The sequence below is a fragment of the Artibeus jamaicensis genome, unplaced genomic scaffold (genome assembly GCF_021234435.1).
Source record: "Artibeus jamaicensis isolate MK-2021 breed Jamaican fruit bat unplaced genomic scaffold, CSHL_Jam_final contig_470, whole genome shotgun sequence".
Taxonomy (NCBI): domain Eukaryota; kingdom Metazoa; phylum Chordata; class Mammalia; order Chiroptera; family Phyllostomidae; genus Artibeus; species Artibeus jamaicensis.
The window spans coordinates 397043-403549 of NW_026521849.1; the positions used below are offsets into that span (position 1 = coordinate 397043).

Genomic DNA, 6507 nt, shown 5'->3' on the forward strand with positions numbered 1-6507 from the left:
GCTAGCAGCTGTGTCATACAGCTGGCAATATGTTTATTCAAAATGGATGTCTTGGCAATCAGCCATTTAATGTCAGGCACTTATACTACCACAGGCAGTAATTTTAGTCACTGTTTTGCCAATACATGCCATAGACAGCCAATGCTTTCTTTTTAAAAATTCAGTCTTAATTGTATTATTTCATTACCATTTAGTCCCCTTATACACCCCACCTCCAGTAATCACCACACTCATGTCCCTGTCCATGAGTCTTTTTGCCTTTTTGCTCAGTCCCTCTACCCTCTAACCCCTCTACACACTAGCTGTCATCTGCTCTCCATCTATGAGTTGTCTCTGTTTTCCTTATTAGTACAGTTTGTTCTTTAGGTTCTACATATGAGTGACATCATATGGTATTTGTCTTTCCCTGACTGGCTTATTTCACTTAGATAATGTTCTTCCAGGTCACTCCATACTGTCGCAAAAGGTAAAATTTTCTTCTTTTTTAGGGCCAAGCAGTATTCCATCATGTAAATGTCCCATAGCTTTTGTTTTGTTTTGTTTTGGTTTGGTTTTTAGCAGCTGTCTATGTGATTTATTAGCACTGGTTTGATGAAGTTAGTGGGAAATATGTATAAAGAAAGCTGATTCAACCCTCTAACACATGATGCAAATGCTTCTTTAATTACTTTCTTTACAGTGACACAAACCCCTCCAAAACTTTTTCCCAGAACTTCTCCCACTTTAAAAAAGTCATAAAAGTACATAAAGCCATAAAAGTATTAGGAAGAAAAAGAATTTTAGAAATCCTCCTGGGTGGGAAAGCCTTTTTAGAATATGAAATAAAAATTGGTACCTTAACTATATAAATACTTTAAACACCATAAACCAAAAATTATGACTGAGAAAAAATTATTTGTAAGATATAAATGACCAAGTTTCCTAATCCCCCTAAAATATTGAAAAAAATTACTAACAAAATTTAAAATTATGAAAAAAATTTAATTGCATGTGTCCAGCCCTGCTACAGTGGCCTTCAGAAAGGCAAGGGTACTAGGCAAGACTAAAAAGAAAGCTTGGTTGTCAGGCTACGCAAGGAGCACCGAGACCCTGAGATTCCCCTCCTAATTCCACACAGCCAGATTCATGCACAACTCAAATATTTATATTGGTATGAATGTAACACATTCAAAATAGTGAGTTTTCAATTTGAAGTTAATTCTAACAGGTTTTCAAGTCTTTATAATAAATTCTCAGCCAGAGTTTCAGCAACAAGGAAATAACAATGCATGGCTTCACATGGTCATCAAAAGTCTGTGACTCATCTACTTTCGTCCTTTCCAAAATCATCCCAAAAGTCCAGGGGAAAGATATGGGCTGGACAACATTGTTTTTAAACCCCAAACTGTTTGTGGTTCAATTACATCACATATTCCTTTGTTCTCAGAAAATAAGAGAACTGGATTAGAAAATTTTTTTCCAGGATTGAAAGGATATTTCAAAACTAAAGCTAAATTTATGAAATTTTATAATTTGTTGTCAAAGATGGTCACACCATTATACCAATGTACATATACATTGAGTCCTCCTTAAAGGAGAAAAAACAAAAAACCTCCCAGGTTATGATCTCCACTTTCATACATCCCAACAGATATATATTTAAAACAATAAATCACATACAGAATTTAGAACATGCAACAATGTCTTTTATTATGTGTGGGTTTTAGAAATTATTTCCTCAATTTCTCCATACACAGGCAAAAGTGTACTTTTTAACTTGCAAAACTGATCATTGCCTACAGTAGGGAAAATTACCCCTAAAACTTGCTTAACCAGAAGGCCAATTCATCTGCTCACCTCCAAGAACATGAAGGTGAATGTGATAGACAGTCTCCCATCTGAGTCTTTGTTCACTACCATTCGGTACCCTTCTTCAGGCCGAGATCAGCTGCGCATTTCTTGCCAACAATCATTAAATGTCCAAGAAGACTTTCATCAGCATCTTCTGCTACAGAAATCTGGGTTATATACTTCTTGGGTACCACCAGAAAATGTGTTGGTGCTTGAGGAGAAATGTCATGAAAAGCAAGACACTGGTCATCCTCAAAAATGATTTTGGCTGGGATTTCCTTGCAAATAATCTTCCTGATCTTGTTGCCACCAGGCTGAGCTGGCCTGAGCTTTGGCGATCTCATCTGCCATAGTGGCTTCCCTTCTTTCTGCAAGGCTGCTGGGGGAAAAGCTGCTGGAGAAGCTGGGGGAGGGGAGAGGGGGGAGTAGGGGGAACGAGGTGAGGGCAGGAGCTGTCCCATAGTTTTTTTATACACATGTATTGATGGACACTTGGGCTGCTTCTACATTTTGGTGATTGTAAATAATGCTGCAGTGACAGCACATAGGGGTGCTTATGTTCCTTTGAATTAATGTTTTGGGTTTCTTTGAATATATTCCCAGAAGTGAGATTGCTGGGTCAAAAGCAGATCCATTTTCAATTTTTTGAGGTATCTCCATTCTGCTTTCCACATAGGCTGTACCTGTCTGCTTTCCCACCAACAGTGCAAAAGTATTTCCCTTCCTCCACATCCTCACCAGCACTTGCTGTTTGTTGATTTATTTATGATAGCCATCTGACAGGTGTGAGATGGTATCTCATTGTGGTTTAATTTGCACTTCTCTGATGATTAGTGATGTTGAGCATATTTTCATATGTTTACTGGCCGTCTGCATGTTATATTCAGGTCCTTTGCCTATTTTTTAATTGGGTTGCTTGGTTTTCGGTGTTGAGTTTTGTAAGTACTTTATAATTTTTGGGTATTAACTCCTTATCAGATGTATCAGCAAATAAATTCTCCTGTTCTCTGGGTTGCCTTTTTATTTTGTTGTTTTCCCTTGCTGTGCAAAAGTGCTTGAGTTTGATGTAGTCCCATTTGTTTGTTTTTTTCTGTTGCTTCCCCTTGCCTGGGGATAGATATATGATAAAAAAAATTCCATGAGTAGTATCAGAGATTTTGCTGCCTATGTTTTCTTCTAGGATTTTTATGGTTTTGTTTCTAACATTTAAATCTTTTATCCATTTTGAATTTATCCTTTTGTGTGGTGTAAGAAGGTGGTCTAGTTTCATTTATCTACACACATCTGTCCAATTTTCCCAACACCATGTATTGAATAAACTATCTTTAGCACATTGTATGTACTTGCTCCCTCTTGCAAATATTAATTGACTTTAAATGTGTGGGTTTATTTCCACACATTTAAAATGGGTTTATTTCTGGCCTCTCTACTCTGTTTCATTGATCAGTGTGTCTATTTTCTTGCTGGTACCAGGCTGTTTTGATTACTATATCCTTGATATAGTTTGCTACTAGGTAGCATGATTCCTCCAACATTTTTTCTTCTTTCTCAGGATCACTGTTGCTATGTGGGGCCTTTCATAGTGCCATGTAAATTTTTGAAATATTTGTTCTAGTTCTGTGAAATACTGCATTGGAATCTTGATAGGAATTGCATCGAATCTATAGATTGCTTGGGATAGTATAGACATTTTAATGGTGTTAATTCTTCCTATCCAGGAACATAAAATGTGCTTCCATTTATTTGTATCTTCTTCAGTTTCTATCTTCAGTGTCTTATAATTTTCCATGTGCAAGTCTTTTACACCCTTGGTTAGGTTTACTCCTAGATATTTAATTCTTTTTGAAGTAATTGTGAATAGGATTGCTTTCTTAATTTCCTTTTCTCTTAGTTTGTTATTGGTATAAAATAACAGATTTTTGGATATTAATTTTGTATCCTGCTACTTTGCTGAAATTATGTATCAATTCTCATAGTTTCTTGGTGGAATCTTTGAGATTGTTTATGTACAGCACCATGTCATCTGCAAATAAACACAGTTTCACTTCTTTCCTTCCAATTTGGCTGCCTTTTATTTCTTCTTCTTGTCTGATTGCTGTGGCTAGGACTTCCAGTATTATGTTGAATAAAAGAGGTAAAAGTGGATATACCTGTCTTCTTCCCAGTCTTAAGGGGAATGCTTTCAGTTTTTGCACATTGAGTATGATGCTGGCGGTGGGTTTGTCATATACGGCCTTTATTGTGTTTGGAATGTTCCCTCTATTTCCACTTTGCTAAGAGTTTTTATCATAAATGGGTGCTGTATTTTGTCAAAGGCTTTTTCTGCATCTATTGACATGATCATGTGACTTTTATCCTTCATTTTAGGTGGTGAAACACATTTATTGATTTCTGAATGTTGTACCAACCTTGCATTCCTGGAATAAATCCCACTTGATCATGGTTTATGATCTTTTTGATGCATTGCTGAATTCAGTTTGCTAATATTTTGTTGAGGATTTTAGCATCTATGTTCAACAAGGATATTGGCCTATAATTTTCTTACTGCATAGTGCTTATATCTGGTTTTGGAATTAGGATAATGCTGGCCTCAGATATGAGTTTAGGAGCCTTTCTTCCTCTTGAATTTTATGAAATAGTTTGAGAAGAAGAGGTGTAAGTTACTTCTGCTCAGATGTCTGATAAAATTCACCTGTTAAGCCACCTGGTTCACAGCATTTGTTTGTTGGGAGGTTTTTTTTTTTATTACTGCCTCATATTCATTAGGTGTAATCTGTCTATTCAGATTCTCTGATTTTTCCTGATTTAGGCTCAGAAGATTGTATGTTTCTAGGAGTTTATCCATTTCATTGAGGTTGTCAGTTTATTGGCATATAATTGTTCATAATATTTTCTTATAGTCCTTCGTATTTATTGGCATCAGTTGTTATTGCTCCTCTTTCAATTTCACTTTTATTTATTTGGGTCCTCTCTCTCTTTTTTCTGGATTTTGTCCATGTGTCCTATATAGTTGTTCCTGAAAACCCTTCTCCCCTTTCTCCTCATTATCCACTCTCACCTCCCCTACGGATATTGTCAGTTTGTTCTTAATTTCAATGTCTCTGGTTATATTTTGCTTGCTTTTGTTTGTTTTGTTGATTAGGTTCTACTTAAAAGTGAAATCATATGGTATTTCTCTTTAACCCCCTGGCTTATTTCACTTAACATAATGCTCTCCAGTTCCTTCCACACTGTCCCAAAGTCTTCACTTTCTCCCAGGTAATGAGTGAGTTTAGGTCCTTTCATCTTTGCCTATGCCTAGTGTCCTGATGCACAAAAAGCACTCAGTGTGAGTTTTAAATTAATGAAGAATAAGTCAATTCATGATTTAAAAGATGTGAGATTAATAGAATAATGACCCTGTTGATCAATGGAAATTTGGATTTACTTCTGAATTAATGAAAAAGTGTAAGTAGCTGAACAAACAAATAATCTGATGAATGGGTATATTTTACTTAATCTTTCAGTAGTATTTGACCCAAATTGCTTTCTTCTGTACCTCCCTCCTCTCCTACCTTCTTAGATGCCACATTGTCTTTCTTTTCCTCTTACCACCCTAGCTACCTCATTCCTTTAACCAGTTGGACATTGGTACTGTCCACCAACACTAGTCTCCCCACCCACTCCTTCTCCACCCAAACTCTAAATGTTGTAGTCTTAAGGGCGTGGCCATGGTACCTCTTGTCTTTCTATCTCTTTAGATGAGTTCACTCATTCCCCCTGATTTTGCATACCATATATTTCCTCCTGATTTCCAAAGTTATAGTTTACCCTTGAATGACAAAGAGATTAGGGACACAGGCCCCTGTGCAGTTTGAAATGTGCATATAACTTTGATTCTCCCAAAACTTAACTACAATTGTCCATCAGTATCCACTGGGTACTCAAAATCTGAGGACCCCAGTGGGTGCCCAGATCTGAGGATACTCAAGTCCCTTATGTAAAATTACCTAGAGAAATGCACACAGTCTGGCTCTCCTCAGTCAGACTCCTGATCTGCAGTTTGTTGAATCTGCAGATGTGAAACCTAGGGACAGAAAGGCCAACTGTATATTAATTGAAAAAAATCTATGTATAAGTGGACCTGTGCAGTTCAAACTCATGTTGTTCAAGGTTCAGTCATATATTGCCATGTATATTCTCACTTCTCCTTTGTACTCTTGCCTGTATTTTCAATGGATTTCTCACAGCCTCTCAAAGTGAACATTTCCCCCTATATTTATCCCCTCTCTAGGGTTTCCCATCAATAAGGAAGAGAGAGATGAGCAGAGATAATTTCTGGGGCAGAGGCATGGAAAGAGAGAGAGAGCCAAGATTTTGAAGTCAGAAAACAGATTGAGATAGTAGCCCTGGCCACACTACAATAAGGACAGCCCAACAAGCCTGGGAGCCTGATTCCAAATATTAGGAATGGGTCTCCAATTTTACGTTCTTTCTTAGCTGGGACTGAGCCCTGGAATCACCAACACTTAAATATCAAGTGCCACTGATATAGGGATACTCTGCAGCTGGAAATTATGTTCAGTTGCCCAGGCTCACTGTCCTTGCCAAGGTACACCTCACTCATACCTTACTCCTCCATCCCACTTTGCTCCCACAGGCAGCATCCAAGCCCTGCAGATGCTACAATATCCACCA

At 37.4% G+C, this 6507-nt stretch overlaps 1 pseudogene; it reads right to left on the reverse strand.

Moving 5' to 3' along the window:
- Positions 1-1807: 1807 nt before the first annotated feature.
- On the reverse strand, positions 1808-2181 carry LOC119037334 (adenosine 5'-monophosphoramidase HINT1-like; annotated as a pseudogene).
- Between the last annotated feature and the right edge of the window lie 4326 nt (positions 2182-6507).